The sequence below is a fragment of the Ovis canadensis genome, chromosome 8, assembly GCF_042477335.2.
Source record: "Ovis canadensis isolate MfBH-ARS-UI-01 breed Bighorn chromosome 8, ARS-UI_OviCan_v2, whole genome shotgun sequence".
In the NCBI taxonomy this organism is placed as follows: domain Eukaryota; kingdom Metazoa; phylum Chordata; class Mammalia; order Artiodactyla; family Bovidae; genus Ovis; species Ovis canadensis.
In genome coordinates this window covers 73,015,899-73,038,765 of record NC_091252.1, presented here as the reverse complement: position 1 = coordinate 73,038,765, position 22,867 = coordinate 73,015,899, and the positions used below count along the sequence as shown (strand labels likewise).

The 22,867-nt window shown below is 40.9% G+C and overlaps 1 long non-coding RNA gene across 1 annotated transcript in view; it reads right to left on the bottom strand.

Moving 5' to 3' along the window:
- LOC138444886 (uncharacterized) overlaps positions 1 to 20,224 on the bottom strand; it is a 34,613-nt gene extending 14,389 nt beyond the window's left edge. Inside the window, exon 1 of the long non-coding RNA XR_011258643.1 lies at positions 20,050 to 20,224. This is a non-coding gene — a long non-coding RNA (uncharacterized lncRNA). The remainder of the gene's footprint in view (positions 1 to 20,049) is intronic.
- Positions 20,225 to 22,867: the final 2,643 nt, after the last annotated feature.

The window sequence follows — 22,867 nt, the reverse complement described above, 5'->3', positions numbered from 1 at the left end:
TTGCTGTCCAAGGGACTCTCATGAGTCTTCTCCAACACCACACTTCAAAAGGATCAATTTTTTGGTGCTCAACTTTCTTTATAGTCCAATGCTCACATCCATATATGACTGCTGGAAAAACAATAGCTTTGACTAGATGGACCTTTGTTGGCAAAATAATGTGTCCGCTTTTTAATATGCTGTCTAGGTTGCTCATAGCTTTTCTTCCAAGGAGCAAGTGTCTTTTAATTTTATGGCTGCAGTCACCATCTGCAGTGATTTTGGAGCCCAAGAAAATAGAGTCAGGCACTGTTTCCATTGTTTCCCCTTCTGCTTGCCATGAAGTGATGGGACTGGATGCCATGATCTTCGTTTTTTGAATGCTGAGTTTTAAGTCAGCTTTTTCACTCTCCACTTTCACCTTCATCAAGAGGCTCTTTAGTTCTTTGCTTCCTGCCATAAGCGTGGTATCATCTGCGTATCTGAGGTTATTGATATTTCTCCTGGCAATCTTGATTCCAGCCTGTGCTTCATCCAGCCCAGCATTTTGCATAATGTACTCTGCATACAAGCAGGGTGACAATATACAGCCTTGACGTACTCCTTTTCCTATTTGGAACCAGTCTGTTGTTCCATGTCCAATTCTAACTGTTACTTCTTGACCTGCATACAGATTTTTCAGAAGACAGGTAAGGTGATCTGGTATTCCTGTCTCTTTCAGAATTTTCCACAGTTTGTTGTGATCCTCACAGTCAAAGGCTTTGGCGTAGTCAATAAAGCAGAAATAAATGTTTTTCTGGAACTCTCTTGTTTTTTCAGTGATCTAATGGATGTTGGCAATTTGATCTCTGGTTCCTCTGCCTTTTCTAAAACCAGCTTGAACATCTGGAAGTTCATGGTTCACATACTGTTGAAGCCTGGCTTGGAGAATTTTGAGCATTTTGCTAACATGTGAGATGAGTACAATTTTGTGATAGTCTGAACTTTCTTTGGCCACCCAAGATGACCAGGTCTTGGTGAAGAGTTCTGACCAACCATGGTCCATTGGAGAAGGGAACGGCAAATCATTTCAGTATTCTTGCCTTTAGAACTCCATGAACAGTATGAAAAGGCAAAAAGATAGGACACTGAAAGATGGACTCTTAAGTTGGTAGGTGCCCAACATGCTACAGGAGAAGGGTGGAGAAATAACTCCAGGAAGAATGAAGAGATGACGCCAAAGTGAAAACAACACCCAACTGTGGATGTGACTGGTGTTGGAAATAAAGTCCAATGCTATAAAAAACAATATTGCATAGGAACCTGGAATGTTAGGTCCATGAATCAAGGTAAATTAGAAGTGGGCAAACAAGAGATGGTAAGAGTGAACATCAACATTTTAGGAATCAGTGAACTAAAATGGACTGAAATGGGTGAATTTAACTCAGATGACCTTTATATCTACTACTGTGGGCAAGAATCCCTTAGAAGAAATGGAGTAGCTGTTGTAGTGAACAAAAGAGTCCAAAATGCAGTCCTTGGGTGCAATCTCACAAACGACAAAATGATCTCTGTTTCTTTCCAAGCAAGCCATTCAGTATCACAGTAACCCAAGTCTGTCCCCCAACCAGTAATACTGAGGAAGCTGAAGTTGAATGGTTCTGTGAAGACCTACAAGAACTTCTAGAACTAACACCCAAAAAAGATGTCCTTTTCATCACAGGGGACTGGAACACTTCACATAACCATATAAACCCTCACTAAGAGTATGTCGGGCTTCCCTTGTGTCTCAGCTGGTAAAGAATCCACCTGCAGTGCAGGAGACCTGAATTCAGTCCCTGGGTTGGGAAGATCCCCTGGAGAATGGAAAGGCTACCCACTCCAGTATTCTGGCCTGGAGAATTCCATGGACTGTACAGTTCATGGGGTCTCAAAGAGTAGGACACGACTGAGCAACTTTCACTTTCATTTTCAAGAGTGTGCCAGCACCCTGATCTGGAACTTCTAGCCTCCAGAAACATGAGAATTAAACATTTTTGCTTAAGTCATCTAGTCTATGATACTCTGTTATAGAAAACTAAGATAATTACAAATTTAAAAGTAATTTAAAAGCCAGTCAATTTTGATGTTTGTTATACATTCAAGTCTTTAGTGGGAATAAAGATATCCTTCTTTACATCATGCATAGCTCCATCCCTCTTCACATATCCCATCTGATAGCAGCCCAGGCATTTTTAAATACTTCAAATATAATGTGATACTCCAAATAAACATGTATTTATTAGTTTGAAATTCATAAGAAATATCAATAACCTCAGATATGCAGATGACACCGCACTTATGCCAGAAAACAAAGAGGAACTAAAGAACTATTTGATGAAGGTGAAAGAGGAGAGTGAAAAAAACTGGCTTAAACCATCAACATTCAAAGAATGAAGATCATAGCATCCAGTCCCATCACTTCATGGCAAATAGACCGGGAAACAATGGAGACAGTGATGGACTTTATTTTCTTGGGCTCCAAAATCCCTGCAGATGGTGACTGTAGTCACCATGATATTAAAAGATGCTTGCTCCTTGGAAGAAAGCTGTGACAAACCTCATCAGCATATTAAAAAGCAGAGACATTACTTTGCTGACAAACATCCATCTAGTCACAGCTGTGGTTTTCCAGTAGTCATGTATGGATGTGAGCATTGGACTATAAAGAAAGTTGAGGGCCAAAGAATTGATGCTTTTGAAGTGTGGTGTTGGAGAAGACTCTTGAGAGTCCCTTGGACTGCAAGGAGATCAATCCAGTCAATCCTTAAGGAAATCAGTCTTGAATATTCATTGGAAGGACTGATGCTGAAGCTGAAGCTCCAAGACTTCGGCCACCTGAGAGCCAACTCATTAGAAAAGACCCTGATGCTGGGAAAGATTGAAGGCAGGAGGAGAAGGGGATGACAGAGGAAGAGATGGTTGGATGGCATCACTGACTCAATGAAGATGAATTTGAGCAAGCTCCAGGAGATAGTGAAGGACAGGGAAGCCTGGCGTGCTGCAGTCCATGGGGTTGCAAAGAGTCAGACACGACTGAACGATTGAACAACAATTTCATAAGAAGCAAATGTCACTATTTTGATACTAAAAAGATGAATATAAAATAGATGACAGCTGAGTCTTCCCTGGTGGTCCACTAGTTGGAACTCTGCACTTCCACTGCAAGGGACCCAGTTTCAATCCCTGGTCAGGGAGTTAAAACGCCACAAGCCACATAGGTGGCAAATAAATAACATTAAATTAAACTAATAGACGTCAGTCAAAGTGTTGATCGAGGGCTCTCTTTCATACCTCAGGGCCACTGCAGTTTGGGGAGCACTCCAATCTGGCACTGGCTCTGGGGGGAATGCAGCTTGTTACCCTTAACCTCCTCATCACCTCCAAACACTGTACTTTCTTGATCCTAAACTTTGCTGCTCTTTGTTGGCCATTGTTGGCCTTTTAGACTTTTGTTTTATGTGTAAAAGAAAATTGAATAGCTTTATTCACAGCCTGATTCTCTTTTACCTTGATGCATGGGTCATGCCCTTGATGTCAGAAAGGCTGGGAATTATTTTTAAAGGCCTGAATCAATACTCTCATTGAGAAAACTGGACCATAGAGGCTTGCAAGCTCAAGATGAAAAGCTGACACCCTTTCCAACAGTTCTTAAGGCTGAGAGCAGGGCAGATGGCTCAGTGTCCCTTGATATAATTTGATTACCAGTCACTGCCAGATGCCCCGTCTAGGGTACGTGAAGAAAAGCACAGACACATCACTGGATTTACACTGTTTAGGAAGCAGATACTCTTTCAGTTCAGTGACTAAGAAGCAAAATGCTCCTTCAGGTTTTAAGAAAACACAACTGGCACTTCTGAAGAGTCAGGAGCAAAAAGGAGGGTTACTGCACACACCCCAACATGCAACACTACTTAAGGGGCTTCCCAGGTGGAGACAGTGGTAAAGATTCCACCTGCCAATGCAGGTTACGTGAGGGACTCAGATTCGATCCCTGGGTCAAGAAGACCCCCTGGAGGAGGAAATGGCAATCCACTCCAGTATTCTTGACTGGAGAATCCCATGGACAGAGGAGTCTGGTGATCTACAGTCCATGGGATCGCAGAGTCAGACACAACAACAGCAACAAGGGGTGGGCAGATCATCTAAGTCACCCCCCTGGCCAGACCTCTGGACACACCCCTATCCTCACTCCATAAAAGTAACAAGCTCAAGTAGTGAGCAAGCAAGGGAACTGTGTTTGTTCTCACTCCTACTTACTGTAGCAGGGGCCCCAATAAAGCCTGAATTTCTTGTCTGGCCTCTGATCACTTCCTATTGATTGAGGAGGCCAATTGGGTTTCCCAGGTGGCAGAGTGGTAAAGAACTCAGTTTCCAATGCAGGATATGAAAGAGACACAGGTTCGATCCCTGGGTCAGGAGGATCCCTTGGAGCAGGACAACCCACTCCAGTATTCTTGCCTGGAAAATGAAATAGACAGAGGAGCCTGGTGGGCTACAGTCCATGGGGTCACAAAGAGTCGAACACAATTGAGCTCATACGCACGCAAGGAGGCCAATAACTCTGGTCAGTAACAAGTCTAGGGGCATGTATACAGATCGTTCTACAGAGATAGTCAATATATTTTGACTGAGTACTTTCCTGACTTTTGCTTTCAGCCTGCCAGACCTACCACTGAAGGGAATTTAAGGCAATTTAACACGCCACAGCCCCCATTAGTCTGGGGTACACTTGGCTTGCCGCTTCACCCTCCTGTCTCTGTTTCTCCACCCAGAATAATTACTTGGTTTTGGAACATAGGCTTAGCTTTTAGCAGTCCTATGTCCCTTGCTATCAGGTAGAGCCAGTGGGAAAAAACGAGCCTCTGCTTACAGATTTATATTTAACAATTTATATATGGTCAACTAGCCTAGTGATGCCATTTGACTATATTAATTATATTCCATCAAGGCAAGAACTATGAAGCTCGTGAGACAAATAGTAAGTAGACCATTTGCAAATAAAATGCAAATCTACCCCAACTCAGTCACAAACCAGAAACAGTAGATTAAAGACACTGAAACCCTGAGTGTTTATTTTATAGATCAAAAGGGATGGTGGCCCATTTACTCCAAATTTGGTACCCTCTAATATACAGTAATAGTTTCCTTACTATCTTTGGTCGCTTCCCAAATGGCAAGCACAGTGAATTGGGACAATTTCACTCAAAAAACCATTGACATTTTTCGAGGAGTAAGAAATTAGAATAATGGCAATGAAGATTATCGGAAACTTTTTTCCACTCAAAAAGAAAAAAAAATCATCTCCCCACCCTCTATACAACCTACATACACAGCATCTTGCAAGCAAAAATTTCTTAGGCCTTCATTTAAGATACTACCAGAGATACACACCAGTGATTAGGTGACTAATTGCTTTGCTTTTATATTCCAGCCAGATGTACTAGAGAGGCAAGAAGAGGCAATAAGATTCCATTATTGAATCTTATTGAAGAGAAGAGAAAAAGAGCACCTTGGAGTATTAAAAAGCCCCCCAAATTGGGGGAAGTCATCTAAAAGCCAAATTCTGCCTGGAGTCTCAGTCTGCATATTCCTGACCCTGGTTCCCACAATCTGAGATTCTCAAAGAACTCTTGAGAAGCCAAGCCACTTTAAGAGCCCATTTAAAGCATCAAAACTAAGGCTGGTGTGTACTATTTGCTCTGAAAAAGAAATTCAGAACATTCAGATATGCAATAAAACCAATAATATTACACACATATATTGCCAACATACTAGCAGTCTCTTGAGCCAACTTTGTCATTTTTGGATTTATATCAGTTTAGAAAACTAATTTAGTACACTAGGGCTATTATTCTACATTAAGCAATTCACTTTTAGCAATCTATATTTGCAGAAAAATAAATTGGAATGGGTAGCCTTTAAAAGAAATTTTTTATCTGTGAGAATAACGCATGCGTACTGGGTAGATACAGAAAATAAATGGTAGGAAATAAAAATCAACAGTAATTACAGCAGCAATGGAAAACCCATGTTGACATTTTGAAGTATTTATCTTCAACTCTTTTTTGCTCATATATCTACTCATGTATCTCACCTAGAGCCAGACATCCTGGAATGTGAAGTCAAGTGGGCCTTAGAAAGCATCACTACGAACAAAGCTAGTGAAGGTGATGGAATTCCAGTTGAGCTATTTCAAATCCTGAAAGATGGTGCTGTGAAAGTGCTGCACTCAATATGCCAGCAAATTTGGAAAACTCAGCAGTGGCCACAGGACTGGAAAAGGTCCCAAAGAAAGGCAATGCCAAAGAATGCTCAAACTACCGCACAATTGCACTCATCTCACACGCTAGTAAAGTAATGCTCAAAATTCTCCAAGCCAGGCTTCAGCAATACGTGAACCGTGAACTTCCAGATGTTCAAGCTGGTTTTAGAAAAGGCAGAGGAACCAGAGATCAAATTGCCAACATCCGCTGGATCATCAAAAAAGCAAGAGAGTTTCAGAAAAACATATATTTCTGCTTTATTGACTATGCCAAAGCCATTGGCCGTGTGGATCACAATAAACTGTGGAAAATTCTTTTTTTTTTTTTTTAAGGGTCTAACCCTCGTGTGTTTTGTTTTTTTTTTTTTAGTTTTTTAAATTTTAAAATCTTTAATTCTTACATGCTTTCCCAAACATGAACCCCCCTCCCACCTCCCTCCCCATAACATCTTCCTGGGTCATCCCCATGCACCAGCCCCAAGCATGCTGCATCCTGCGTCCGACATAGACTGGCGATTCATTTCACATGATAGTATACATGTTAGAATGTCATTCTCCCAAATCATCCCACCCTCTCCCTCTCCCTCTGAGTCCAAAAGTCCGTTATACACATCTGTGTCTCTTTCCCTGTCTTGCATACAGGGTCGTCATTGCCATCTTCCTAAATTCCATATATATGTGTTAGTATACTGTATTGGTGTTTTTCTTTCTGGCTTACTTCACTCTGTATAATCGGCTCCAGTTTCATCCATCTCATCAGAACTGATTCAAATGAATTCTTTTTAACGGCTGAGTAATACTCCATTGTGTATATGTACCACAGCTTTCTTATCCATTCATCTGCTGATGGACATCTAGGTTGTTTCCATGTCCTGGCTATTATAAACAGTGCTGCGATGAACATTGGGGTACATGTGTCTCTTTCAATTCTGGTTTCCTCGGTGTGTATGCCCAGAAGTGGGATTGCTGGGTCATAAGGTAGTTCTATTTGCAATTTTTTAAGGAATCTCCACACTGTTCTCCAGAGTGGCTGTACTAGTTTGCATTCCCACCAACAGTGTAGGAGGGTTCCCTTTTCTCCACACCCTCTCCAGCATTTATTACTTGCAGATTTTTGGATCGCAGCCATTCTGACTGGTGTGAAGTGGTACCTCATTGTGGTTTTGATTTGCATTTCTCTAATAATGAGTGATGTTGAGCATCTTTTCATGTGTTTGTTAGCCATCCGTATGTCTTCTTTGGAGAAATGTCTATTTAGTTCTTTGGCCCATTTTTTGATTGGGTCGTTTATTTTTCTGGAGTTGAGCTGCAGAAGTTGCTTGTATATTTTTGAGATGAGTTGTTTGTCAGTTGCTTCATTTGCTATTATTTTCTCCCATTCAGAAGGCTGTCTTTTCACCTTGCTTATATTTTCCTTTGTTGTGCAGAAGCTTTTAATTTTAATTAGATCCCATTTGTTTATTTTTGCTTTTATTTCCAGAATTCTGGGAGGTGGATCATAGAGGATCCTGCTGTGATTTATGTCTGAGAGTGTTTTGCCTATGTTCTCCTCTAGGAGTTTTATAGTTTCTGATCTTACATTTAGATCTTTAATCCATTTTGAGTTTATTTTTGTGTGCGGTGTTAGAAAGTGATCTAGTTTCATTCTTTTACAAGTGGTTGACCAGTTTTCCCAGCACCACTTGTTAAAGAGATTGTCTTTACTCCATTGTATATTCTTGCCTCCTTTGTCAAAGATAAGGTGTCCATATGTGTGTGGATTTATCTCTGGGCTTTCTATTTTGTTCCATTGATCTATGTGTCTGTCTTTGTGCCAGTACCATACTGTCTTGATGACTGTGGCTTTGTAGTAGAGCCTGAAGTCAGGCAAGTTGATTCCTCCAGTTCCATTCTTCTTTCTCAAGATTGCTTTGGCTATTCGAGGTTTTTTGTATTTCCATACAAATCTTGAAATTATTTGTTCTAGTTCTGTGAAAAATGTGGCTGGTAGCTTGATAGGGATTGCATTGAATTTGTAAATTGCTTTGGGTAGTATACTCATTTTCACTATATTGATTCTTCCAATCCATGAACATGGTATATTTCTCCATCTGTTAGTGTCCTCTTTGATTTCTTTCATCAGTGTTTTATAGTTTTCTATATATAGGTCTTTAGTTTCTTTAGGTAGATATATTCCTAAGTATTTTATTCTTTTCGTTGCAATGGTGAATGGAATTGTTTCCTTAATTTCTTTTTCTACTTTCTCATTATTCGTGTATAGGAATGCAAGGGATTTCTGTGTGTTGATTTTATATCCTGCAACTTTACTATATTCATTGATGATCTCTAGTAATTTTCTGGTGGAGTCTTTAGGGTTTTCCATGTAGAGGATCATGTCATCTGCAAACAGTGAGAGTTTTACTTCTTCTTTTCCAATTTGGATTCCTTTTATTTCTTTTTCTGCTCTGATTGCTGTGGCCAAAACTTCCAGAACTATGTTGAATAGTAGCGGTGAAAGTGGACACCCTTGTCTTGTTCCTGACTTTAGGGGAAATGCTTTCAATTTTTCACCATTGAGGATAATGTTTGCTGTGGGTTTGTCATAGATAGCTTTTATTATGTTGAGGTATGTTCCTTCTATTCCTGCTTTCTGGAGAGTTTTTATCATAAATGGATGTTGAATTTTGTCAAAGGCCTTCTCTGCATCTATTGAGATAATCATATGGTTTTTATTTTTCAATTTGTTAATGTGGTGAATTACATTGATTGATTTGCGGATACTGAAGAATCCTTGCATCCCTGGGATAAAGCCCACTTGGTCATGGTGTATGATCTTTTTAATGTGTTGTTGGATTCTGATTGCTAGAATTTTGTTGAGGATTTTTGCATCTATGTTCATCAGAGATATTGGCCTGTAGTGTTCTTTTTTTGTGACATCTTTGTCAGGTTTTGGTATTAGGGTGATGGTGGCCTCATAGAATGAGTTTGGAAGTTTACCTTCCTCTGCAATTTTCTGGAAGAGTTTGAGGAGGATAGGTGTTAGCTCTTCTCGAAATTTTTGGTAGAATTCAGCTGTGAAGCCGTCTGGACCTGGGCTTTTGTTTGCTGGAAGATTTCTGATTACCGTTTCAATTTCCGTGCTTGTGATGGGTCTGTTAAGATTTTCTATTTCTTCCTGGTTCAGTTTTGGAAAATTGTACTTTTCCAAGAATTTGTCCATTTCTTCCACGTTGTCCATTTTATTGGCATACAACTGCTGATAGTAGTCTCTTATGATCCTTTGTATTTCTGTGTTGTCTGTTGTGATCTCTCCATTTTCATTTCTAATTTTATTGATTTGATTTTTCTCTCTTTGCTTCTTGATGAGTCTGGCTAATAGTTTGTCAATTTTATTTATCCTTTCAAAGAACCAGCTTTTGGCTTTGTTGATTTTTGCTATGGTCTCTTTTGTTTCTTTTGCATTTATTTCTGCCCTAATTTTTAAGATTTCTTTCCTTCTACTAACTCTGGGGTTCTCCAACTCTTCCTTTTCTAGTTGCTTTAGTTGTAGAGTTAGGTTATTTATTTGACTTTTTTCTTGTTTCTTGAGGTATGCCTGTATTGCTATGAACTTTCCTCTTAGCACTGCTTTTATAGTGTCCCACAGGTTTTGGGTTGTTGTGTTTTCATTTTCATTAGTTTCTATGCATATTTTGATTTCTTTTTTGATTTCTTCTGTGATTTGTTGGTTATTCAGAAGTGTGTTGTTCAACCTCCATATGTTGGAATTTTTAATAGTTTTTCTCCTGTAATTGAGATCTAATCTTAATGCATTATGGTCAGAAAAGATGCTTGGAATGATTTCGATTTTTTTTAATTTATCAAGTTTAGATTTATGGCCCAGGATGTGATCTATCCTGGAGAAGGTTCCATGAGCACTTGAAAAAAAGGTGAAATTCATTGTTTTGGGGTGAAATGTCCTATAGATATCAATTAGGTCTAACTGATCTAATGTATCATTTAAAGTTTGTGTTTCTTTGTTAATTTTCTGTTTAGTTGATCTGTCCATAGGTGTGAGTGGGGTATTAAAGTCTCCCACTATTATTGTGTTATTGTTGATTTCCCCTTTCATACTTGTTAGCATTTGTCTTACATATTGTGGTGCTCCTATATTGGGTGCATATATATTTATAATTGTTATATCTTCTTCTTGGATTGTTCCTTTGATCATTATGTAGTGGCCTTCTTTGTCTCTTTTCACAGCCTTTGTTTTAAAGTCTATTTTATAGGATATGAGTATTGCCACTCCTGCTTTCTTTTGGTCTCTATTCGCGTGGTATATCTTTTTCCAGCCCTTCACTTTCAGTCTGTATGTGTCCCTTGTTTTGAGGTGGGTCTCTTGTAAGCAGCATATAGAGGGGTCTTGTTTTTGTATCCATTCGGCCAGTCTTTGTCTTTTGGTTGGGGCGTTCAACCCGTTTGCGTTTAAGGTAATTATTGATAAGTATGATCCCGTTGCCATTTACTTTATTGTTTTGGGTTCGGGTTTATACACCCTTATCGTGTTTCCTGTCTAGAGGATATCCTTTAGAATTTGTTGGAGAGCTGGTTTGGTGGTGCTGAATTCTCTCAGCTTTTGCTTGTCTGTAAAGCTTTTGATTTCTCCTTCATATTTGAATGAGATCCTTGCTGGGTACAGTAATCTGGGCTGTAGGTTATTGTCTTTCATCACTTTAAGTATGTCTTGCCATTCCCTCCTGGCCTGAAGAGTTTCTATTGACAGATCAGCTGTTATCCTTATGGGAATCCCCTTGTGTGTTATTTGTTGTTTTTCCCTTGCTGCTTTTAATATTTGTTCTTTGTGTTTGATCTTTGTTAATTTGATTAATATGTGTCTTGGGGTGTTTCGCCTTGGGTTTATCCTATTTGGGACTCTCTGTGTTTCTTGGACTTGGGTAATTATTTCCTTCCCCATTTTAGGGAAGTTTTCAACTATTATCTCCTCAAGGATTTTCTCATGATCTTTCTTTCTGTCTTCTTCTTCTGGGACTCCTATGATTCGAATGTTGGAGCGTTTCATATTGTCCTGGAGGTCTCTGAGATTGTCCTCGTTTCTTTTAATTCGTTTTTCTTGTTTCCTCTCTGATTCATTTATTTCTACCATTCTATCTTCTATTTCACTAATCCTATCTTCTGCCTCCGTTATTCTACTATTTGTTGCCTCCAGAGTGTTTCTGATCTCATTTATTGCGTTATTCATTATATTTTGACTCTTTTTTATTTCTTCTAGGTCCTTGTTAAACCTTTCTTGCATCTTCTCAATCCTTGTCTCTAGGTTATTTATCTGTGTTTCCATTTTGATTTCAAGATTTTGGATCATTTTCACTATCAATATTCGGAATTCCTTCTCCGGTAGATTCCCTACTTCTTCCTCTTTTGTTTGGTTTGGTGGGCAACTCTCCTGTTCCTTTACCTGCTGAGTATTCCTCTGTCTCTTCATCTTGGTTATATTGCTGCGTTTGGGGTGGCCTTTTTATATTCTGATAATTTGTGGAGTTCTCTTTATTATGGAGCTTCCTCACTTTGGGTGGGGTTCTATCAGTGGATTGTCAAGGTTTCCTGGTTAGGGAGGCTTGTGTTGGAGTTTTGGTGGGTGGAGCTGGGTTTCTTCTCTCTGGAGTGCAGTGGAGTGACCCGTAATGGGTTATGAGACATCAAAGGTTTTGGGATAATTTTGAGCTGCCTGTATATTGAGGCTCAGGGGAGTGTTCCTGTGTTGCTGGAGAATTTGCGTGGTATGTCTTGTTTTGGAACTTGTTGGCCCTTGGGTGGAGCTTGGTTTCGGTGTAGGTATGAAGGCATTTGATGAGCTCCTATTGCTTAATGTTCCCTGAATTCAAGAGTTCTCTAATGTTTTCAGGCTTTGGGTTTAAGCTTCCTGCTTCTGGTTTTCAGTTTTATTTTTACAGTAGCCTCTAGACTTCTCCATCTATACAGCACCGATGATAAAACATCTAGGTTAAAGATGAAAAGTTTCTCCACATTGAGGGACACTCAGAGAGGTTCACTGAGTTACAAGGAGAAGAGAAGATGGAGGGGGTAGTTAGAGGTAACTGGAATGAGATGCGGTGAGATCAAGAGAGGAGAGAGCAAGCTAGCCAGTAGTCACTTCCTTATGTGCGCTCTATAGTCTGGACCGCTCAGAGGTATTTAAAGAGTTATACGGGGAAGAAGAGAGGGAGGAAGTAGACAGAGGTGACCAGGAGGATAAGAGAGAGGACTGAGTAGGAGAGAGACAAATCCTGCCAGTAACCAGTTCCTTAGGTGTTCTCCACCATCTGGAACACCCAGAGATTCACAGAGTTGGATAGAGAAGAGATGGGGGAGAAAAGAGACAGAGGCCACCTGGTGGAGAAAAAGGAGAGTCCAGAGGAGGAGAGAGTGGTCAAGCCAGTAATCTTGCTCTCAGGTAAACTTGGGTAGTGAAGTTTGGGTTTTTAAATGTACAAAATTGACAACAAAAGCCTAAGAGCAAAGATTAAAAATCTGGAGTAGAGGTTGGATTTTCAAAGATACAATATTAAAGAAAAGCAGAAGGAAAAAGGAAGAAAGAAAAAAAAAGAATTATTAAAAAACAAACAAACAAAGAACAAAACAAAACAAAACAAAACACCAACAACCATCCAAAGAGTATATATGGTGTTTGCCTTAAAAAAAAAAAAAAAAAAAGTCTTTTTTTTTTTAAAAATAGTAATACTAGGTTATAGAAATAAAAATTAGAGGAGAAATAGAAGACTTAACAATTAAAAAAAAAACTCGGAAAAAAAAAGAAAAAAAAAGAAAAAAGCAAAAAAAAAAAAAGAATGATTTTAAAAATATTAAAAAATTAAAAATATATCTGGCTCTTCTCTGGTGTTATGGGCCTTGTGGGCTCACTTCCAAGATGGTTCCCTCTGTTTAACTTCTTCTGTTTGCTGGTTTTTTAGGCTCACTAGTTCAGTCGCGCTGTGGGGAGGTGGGATGCTGCAAACAAATAGCACTGTCGTGTGTACACAGTATCTCTGCCCCGCTTGACCTGTCCTTTCTCGCGGCGCACAAACCGCTCCGGCTCTACGATGCTCAGCCGGGAACCGTCTGGGGCCGGCCCTAGGCTGCGTGCACTTCCCCGGTCCAAGCCGCTCAGGTTCGGCACTCAGGCAGCCCTCAGAGGCACAAATGCGGCTGGGACTGCGCTTTGTGCCCTTCCCAGGTCCGAGAAGCTCAGGAGTTTGGCGAGCGCGATCGCCGCGGCTTGTCACCTTTTCCGCCGCTGCCGCTCAGCTCTCTGGGTGGACCGCTGGCGCACCCCGTGAGGCAGACTGTGACTGTCCAGCACCCCCAGAAGTCTTAACAAAGGAGCCTGCTTGCAGTTAGGTAATTAAAGTCTCTCCGGGTCTGCAATTGCCCCTTTCCAGTCCTTACGGCTCTGGCTGCCTGTCCCCGGCGGGGAATGGTCTGCAGCCGGCTTTTTCTGCTCCGTCCTTTGTTCTGTTTTCGGTCCTGGCGGTGTCTTATGTTCGAGCTTTTCGCGTGGTAGCTATCCCACAGTCTGGTTTGCTAGCCCAAGTTAGTTCGTTCTGGTTGCGCGTGGGGCGTTCCTGCCCGATTCTTGCAAAGCTCTGCAGCCCACGCCTCCCGCGCGTCCCTGCCCTGCCCCCCTGGAAAATTCTTAAAGAGATGGGAATACCAGACCACCTGACCTGCCTCTTGAGAAACCTGTATGCAGGTCAGGAAGCAACAGTTAGAAATGGACATGGAACAACAGACTGGTTCTAAATAAGAAAAGGAGTACGTCAAGGCTGTATATTGTAACCCTGCTTATTTAACTTACATGCAGAGTCCATCATGAGAAATGCTGGGCTGGAAGAAGCACAGGCTGGAATCAAGATTTCTGGGAGAAATATCAGTAACTTCAGATATGCAGATGATACCACCCTTATGGCAGAAAGTGAAGAAGAACTAAAAAGCCTCTTGATGAAAGTGAAAGAGGAGAGTGAAAAAGTTGGCTTAAAGCTCAACATTCAGAAAACGAAGATCATGGCATCCAGTCCCATCACTTCATGGAAAATAGATGGGGAAACAGTGGAAACACTGGCTGCCTTTATTTTGGGGGGCTCCAAGATCACTACAGATGGTGACTGCAGCCATGAAATTAAAAGATGCTTACTCCTTGGAAGAAAAGTTATGACCAACCTAGACAGCATTTTCAAAAGCAGAGACATTACTTTGCCAACAAAAGTCCATCTAGTCAAGGCTATGGTTTTTCCAGTAGTCATGTATGGATGTGAGAGTTGGACTGTGAAGAAAGCTGAGCACTGAAGAACTGATGCTTTTGAACTGTGGTATTGGAGAAGACTCTTTAGAGTCCCTTGGACTGCAAGGAGATCCACCCAGTCCATTCTAAAGGAGATCAGTCCTGGGTGTTCCTTGGAAGGAATGATGCTAAAGCTGAAACTCCAGTACTTTGGCCACCTCATGCACAGAGTTGACTCATTGGAAAAGACTCTGATGCTGGGAGGGATTAAGGGCAGGAGGAGAAGGGAATGACAGAGGATGAGATGGCTGGATGGCATCACTGACTCAATGGACATGAATCTGAGTGAACTCCAGGAGTTGGTGATGGACAGGGAGGCCTGGCGTGCTGCGATTCATGGGGTCGCAAGGAGTCAAACACGACTGAGTGACTGAACTGAACTGATGTACAGTTATCCTATTGTTTTTGCAAGTTTTACATTTAAATTTATTTTTGAATGTGTAAAACATACATCTGGCATTAAAATCTAATTAAACTACATTAACTGTTCAGAATTTTGTACCTTTTTCCTATTGTTTCTTTAGTGATTTTTTTCTTGATATTGAACAATTCTGCATATGTTTTTCACTTTTATTGCAAGTCTTTTCCCTATTTAGAATTTATTTGATTAGTTTTTTTTTAATTTTAAAGAATTGACTCATTGCAAAAGACTCTGGTGCTGGGAGGGATTGGGGGCAGGAGGAGAAAGGGACAACAGAGGATGAGATGGATGGATGGCATCATTGACTTGATGGACGTGAGTCTGAGTGAACTCCAGGAGTTGATGATGGACAGGGAGGCCTGGCGTGCTGCGATTCATGGGGTCGCAAAGAGTCGGACATGACTGAGCAACTGAACTGAACTGAATTGAACAAATTTAGACAAACATCTACTACTGCTTCTATAGTTAGAGTCTTTGATCTCCTAGGATGTAGTCATTTTTCTTCTATTTTTCTATTTTACTTTTTCATATTTTACATTTAATTTTACTTCATTTGAAATTTATCTGGGGCTAAGATGTACAGTATCCAACCAACTTCATTATTTTTCTTAAAGAGTTAAATAAATTGTCATTTCTTGAGTAATGGTTTCTTTCCCTACAGTTTTATGATACCATCTTTTATGGATTGAAATGTGTCCTCCAGAAAGATATGTTGAAAGTCCTAAGCCTCAGTATTTCAAAACGACCTTATTTTAAAAAAAAAAAATGTCATTGCAAACCTAGTTAGTTAGGATAAGGTCATGCTGGAGTAGGGTGGGCGCTCCATCCAGTTTGAAGAAACGAGCAGACTCAGAGAGAACATCAAGTGAAGACCACGAGCAGACTCCATGCAAAGGTGGCACCGGAGACTGGAGTCGTGTTGCTGCAAGCCAAGGAGCACCAAGCACGGCCACCAAGTCTCAGAAGCTAGGAACAGGCAAGCAAGGAGACTTCCTCAGAAACTCCAGAGGGAGCATTGTTCTGCAGATACCTTGGACTTGAACTTCAAGCATCCAGAATTGTTAGACCATAAATTTCTGTTGTTTTAAACCACCCAGTTTGTGGTGCTTCATTACAGCAGCCCTTGGAAATGAATACAGCCTCTTCAGCAGATATAAACCTCTGATAAACTAGTATTTTTTTTGGGGGGGGGGGTTCCACTGATTTATGTCTATTACTGTATGAATATAATGCTATTTTATTAAGGTTTTTGATTTAATATTCTGTATCTTTCCCCTCACTACGTCATCTTTTCTGAGCTTTCTTACTAATCTTACAAATTATTCTTCATAGTAAGTTTTATTTTTAGAATGAAAGTGTCAAGTCTTATTTCTTCCAAAATACAAACCTGATAATTTTTTATGTACAGTGATTCATCACTTAACAACAATAAAAATTCACACTCTGATTACGTTAAGTAACAAAATCTCCGGTTTTTTGAAATAGGATTTCAATTTTTAAAATTGATTTACATTTAACAATTTACACTTATTCCAGAAAATTGGACCAATATGTGATCATAAAACAATTATAGATCTTAAAGAATAAAAGTCTTCCATTGCATACAGTTGAAGGAAACTGTATTTTTAAATAATAATGTTATTGTTTGATAATAAAGCCTGCCTTTGATTTTCACATTATTTTAATGTTTAAAAATTATTTGCCATCATTTAATTCAGTGAACAATATAACAGACATTCTGCCTCAAGGATGTTACCACGTTCAACACTTACCCAGCCTAATGTCTCAACTCCAATTATAAATGTTTTTCTAAAATACTTACCCACCTTCCCCAAAGTCTTCCCCCTCCCTATATCCTGAATGCTTAGATTCTATCAGTCCTTCAAGTCGCCCTCAGGAGTTGCCAGTATCTTAGAGCCTTGGAATCAGCTTAGTTGGAAGCACTTTCTTCCTATTGCTTAACTAGTCACTTTCTGTCTATAGTTCATCTTACATCCTGTGTATTGTGTAACAATGTTATCTTTTATCTATGGTAGGGTTTGAACTATGATTTATTAAGTCACCTTGTTTGAGCAATATATTTTGTTACCATGTATACTAAACCCTTTTTGAAAAATCAAATTGGCTAATTCCATGTACTCCTCCTAAATTCGTGCTTCTAAATTACCTGTTCCTTATGTAAGAAACTGAGAGAACTGGCTTCACCTAAGGCATTTTTGTGGAGGGGAATGCCCAGCATCTACAAGGCATCTCTATGTAGGTCAGGGTTGGCCCCTACAGCTGTCTCTCAGACATCAGTGCTACAGTGATGTTCTTCAACAAAACATACATCACTTTCTCAATGTGATGGGATCCGCATTGGGGAAAAGGTCAGGACTGGATTCAAGTTCTGGCTTTGTTCTCATCTTTCCTTCTCTGGGCCTGTTTGTTTCTTCTTCTGTATCACGATGTTATTGCAAGGGGGTCACTGGAAAGTGGGAGGTTTTTGTTGCGATATGGATTTGTCGTTTGGTTGATTTTTGCTTTGTTTTGTTTTGATTGCAGCAGTAGTAAAGACTTTCAAAAATTAAAGTGGGAAAAGGGGCAATAATTGATTTTTTTTTTTTAAAGAGCCTCCCTGATAGGAGCTGGGAGAATGGCTGAAAACCTGTGTGTTGATCTTCCCTACTTCTCCCAGCAGCCTTGGAGGCTCCTCTGTGGCCTGAATGCCAGGGTGGTTCCTGAGAACACACTTTGAAACCATTAAACTAGGTCAGGGTTTCCTAAGCTTCAGGCATCCACATACCAACCTATGATTTTTGCCTGAATCAGCAGCTACCATGTGCTACTTATTCTTTCATTCATCCATTCAGCAAAGATTTGTTGAGGCACGTTACATTTGGATCAAATGTTATTTTTCTAACCCACCCACTTGTTTAACTTAAGTAATTTCCTTAGCCTCATTCTAAGCAAATAAATCTAGTATAGAACATCATCTATGTATTCTTAGCATATTTGAAAATATGTACACAGCAATTCCCTTTGGAAATGTTCCTCTTCACCCTTAAGTCATTTCAGCATCCTTTTAGTATGTGGGACACATTTGGGAAACATAATTGCCTTCATTTCTTCTAGCATGGCCAGCCCATGCTCTGGTCAGATGCAGTGGAAGGATATCATTTTCCTCTGTATAATGTTGTCATTACTATCCATCTTCAGAAAATAGTCATCAAGTGCTTAATTCCTGCAGTGTCTCAGGTCTAAGGAATGGTCTGCTCTCATTTCTCCATCATCCAGATGATCATCAAAGGCGTGTGTATGTATCAGACCTTCTTGATCCAGTCCTCTGTTGAAGGATATTCAGGCTGCTTTCATGTCTTGGCTACTGTAAATATTGCTGCTATGAACATCGGGATGCATATATCTTTTTGAATCGAGTTTTCTCCAGATGTATGCCCAGGAGTGGGATTGCTGGATCATGTGATAGCTCTCTTTGTAGTTTTTTTTTAAGGAACCTTCATGCTTTTCTCCATAGTGGCTTCACCAATTTATATTCCCACCAACAGTGTAGGAGGGTTCTTCTTTCTCCACATCCTCTCTAGCACTTATTATTTGCAGACTTCTGTAGATGGCCATTCTGATTGGTGTGAGGTAATATCTCGTAGTTTTTATTTGTATTTCTTTAATAATTAGTGATATTGAGCATCTTTTCATGTGTCTATTGGTCTTCATGTCTTCTTTGGAAAAATGTCTATTTAGATCTTCTGCTTATTTTTTTGTTGTTAATTTGAGTGTGTGTGTGTGTGTGTGTGTTTATGTTAAGCTGTATGAGCTGTTTGCCTGTTTTGGAAATCAAGCCCTTGTCAGTTGCACTGTTCATAAATATTTTCTACTATTTTGTATGTTGTCTTTTAGATGTGGTATATATACAATGGAATATTAGTGAAAGTCGCTCAGTCATGTCCAATTCTTGGCAACCCATGGACTATAGCCTGCCAGGCTCCTCTGTCCATGGAATTCTCTAGGCCAGAATACTAGAATGAGTAGCAGTTCCCTTCTCCAGGGGATCTTCCCAACCCAGGGATCAAACCCAGCTCTCCCACATTGCAGGAGGATTCTTTACCAGTTGAGCCTTAGGGAAGCCCACAATGGAATATTACTCAGCCATAAAAAGAATGAAATAACGTCATTTGCAGCAACATGGATGAACCTAGAGATTATCACACTAAGTGAAGGAAGCCAGACAGAGAAAGACAAGTATTACAGGATACTGTTTATATGCAGAAACCAAAAAACCTAAAAAACAACACACATGAACTTATTAACAAAACATACAGACTCACAGACAAGAAAACAAACTTATGGTTAAAGCAAAGAGGGGAGGGATAAATTAGGGGTCTGGGGTTAACATATACACACTACTGTGTACTTAATAAACAATAAGGATCTAATGTATACCACGGAGAACTATATATAATATCTTGTAATAACCTATAAGGACAAAGAATCTGAAAAAGAATATTATATCTACAATTACTTTGCTGAACACTTGAACACATTATTGTAAATCAACTATACTTCAATTTTAAAAAAGAACAAAAGGCACCCAAGGTGTGATGAAACCACTTGCCCAGGTCAGGCCGGCACCTTGACAAAGAATAAACCAATACATGGAAAGCTGATAGAACATTAATATCATATAGTGCTTTAGAAGGGCTTTTCAGGGTTAAAGACAAGAGTAGGGTCCTGTGAAGCTGGCAACGGGAGCTTCAAGTTCAGATCACAAGTAGTCCCACTCCCTTTTCAAAGGCCTGGCTGCTGCGTAGAGAACCCTGCAACGTTCCCTTTCTTCTGGCTCCATTGTTCCCACCCACCCTCCGAGCCAAAGCCTGGGGACTCTACAAAGGCAAGGAGGGTCTCGAGTGAGGGGATCCCAGGCTGGAGACCTCCCTAGCCTCCTATTATGGAGAAGCACATAAAACTGGTCTTTTCTAAAAGCCAGACCTTTCCTGGGGCCTGCCTTTCCAACTCTCACTTCACCCAACTACACACAAACTTTCCAGTACCATGAATTACCTGCCAATTATTGAAAGAGTCCCACAGCAACCACACAGAAGCAGAGGATCTTAGAAGTAAACGCAGAGGTTTTCTAGTGGCTGTGCTGTGGCCAGCCCTCTGTGCAATTCAGGATCTCTGTCTACAGACATTCAGTTTCTGCTTCAACCCGACACAGAGGCTACCACCCGCCCTCCCCTCCCACAACCAGTACAGCTTTACAACCTGCTGGATGGCCTTATTTGGGTATAGTTCAAGGTCAATGTTCTTGTCCTGTCCTGGCTCTATTACTGGCCAGTTGTGTGACAGCGGAAAAGTGTCACCCTCTCAGCCTTGTTTTCCTCCTTTGTAAACTAGGGAGTGTGTCTGATGGGATTTCTAAGGTCCCTTCCATAACTATCATTTGACTGATCTGATTCCAATCACCTCTCTTCCCCATGACAGCCCTTCAAATATCTAACTGAAGCATCCATGTCATCTCCTCCTCAGCAAACATTCCCTTTCCCCTCCATGTGTCCCTGTCACTCCTGGTCTCTGGATCCCTCTCTGCTCTGGTCATCCTCCTCTGGAAGGGGGCCAGCTCATCAGCTCAGTTCAGATAAGGGGCACAGCAGAGCCTGCCTGGGACTTCTTCCAGAGCACCTGCTCATTGCCAGAACCAAGGCTGTCTGCCTCAATTAGAACATCTGGTCACCTTCGCTTGTCCCCCTAATCCCATTGCAAACCCACTGGCTTCATTAATACAAGAAGTTAGATTTTAAATACTGGCTGTTAGGAAAAGACGGAAGAGTCATCTGCTAATGCATAACCTCATTTTTTTCCAAGACATTAATTTAAGAAAAGAGAAACATTCAGAAAACTCCTTGTGATAAGTACAAATGAAGCTCCTTGGGTTCTCAAAGAGCAATTTGTTTCTGAAAGTACAAGCAGAGAGACAGCCATTTCTTCTGCAGTTAGAGAGTGTGCCCACTAGGCTAGCAGAGCACAGCCAAGAAGATGCTGCTGCCACCTTGTGGCAGCAGTTATTATGTTGCGTCTCTGTCCATCAGCAGGATTTAGGGACGAATCACTGAGCAACATGCATGTCCACTGGCTTTCATATTAGGAATCCTGAGACAGAGAAGATGGATAGAGATGAATCACCCAGATTCCTGCCCCTCTCTCCATTCTTTTCATCTTTCAGACCAATCGGCTTCCTTCCATCCCTCCTCCATCAATAACCAATGAGCTTTGACAAGACCCCTGCAGCATGGTGTCCACTAGGTGGGGGACAGCATATCTGTGGCTGCCCATCTGGGACTCCCAGAGGCTGGGCAGTTTCTGGACCACAGTGGCTGGCCCTCTCTCATCTCTTTGCCCCTGCCTAAAAGTGATACAGGCAATAGCTGATTCCTTCAGCATTCTCCACATTTCTCCCAGCTTGCTTAACCCCCTGACTGGTGCCTCAAATAATACCAATGAGGAGCAAATGTCCACAGTTCGTTAAGTGTGGCCCTGAGTCTCTGCAGTCTCTTCAGGGAAGATGAGTGAGTCCATGCCCAGTTGCTTCAGTCATGTTTGATTCTTTGAGAACTTATGAACTGGCAGGCTCCTCTGTCCATGGGATTTCTCAGGCAAGAATACTGAAGTAGGTTGCTAAGCCCTCCTCCGTGGGATCTTTGCAACCCAAGGATCGAACCCATGTTTCCTGCATTTCCTGCATTGCAGGTGGATTATTTCCTGCTGAGCCACAGGGAATTCCCTAGGGAAGATGAGCCTCCTCCCCCTTTTAGTATCATGGCCATATGATAGGTGCATGGTCTCCATCTTCCACCTAGAGATCTGCATGCCTGGGCAGGTGAGTCTGAGGCACACAGCCAGGCTGGATGGGGACACTGGCACAGATGCCAAGTTTGGTTTCTCCAGATTCCAAGTCCCCACGTGCCTGTCTCCATTACAGTCAACACCACCAGCTTCTCCCGCAACAAATATGTCCCCCTTTCCTCCCAAATGTGCTACTTCTGGGCCATGAAGGGGTGGCAGAACCAATGGACATGGAGCGGGATGACAGTGCATAGCTAGTCTACTAATAATCCCCGGAGCTGACTTCAGGGAGAGTGTCAACCTTAAAATAACTTATTTTCTCCATCACTAGCTCACAAGTTCTATTAGTGATGAAAAAGGTGCAAAAAGGGAGAAGGCAGTCAATAAATCTATAGTAGAAAACTGCTATCTTAAGCTTATTTTACAGCACACGCTGATATTTACCTAAATACTTTCCCCAGGCAGCGACAAAAAGAACCATTGCTACCCCAAAGAGAGAAAGGGACCCAAGTGATCTGGTTAAAAAGCGATGAAGAGAAATGGTGTAAAGAGGGGAAGGGGTGGAAACATAAACCAAATATTCACTGCAGAGAACCTCCTGCACATTGGCAACCTGCAATTTATAAGAAGGATTTGCAAAGCAGCCAGTTACCAAGTGGAGCTGCTTAGCTATAAACAAGATGCTGGTTTGTGTCACAGGAGGTCATCCAGGCAACGGGGCCCACGACTGAGGGCACTGTGTTGGTCCCTCCAGGGCAGTGGTGAACAAACAGTCACCACACCTATGAAACACTTAGAATAAGACCTGGAAAGATCCACGCCAAACCGTGACTGCAGTTACATGTCGGGGTCAGGACAGAAAGAATAGGAATAAAGAGGATTAGTGGGAATTTTAAGTTGTAATATCTTTTTTATTTTTTTGCAAATAGAAGGAACTGGTTTATCATGTGTATAATTTTAAAAATACATTAAAATATATTACAAAATCCAGTCAAAGGAGCATGAACATGGGTGGCAAACTGGGTTTAAGTGTCAG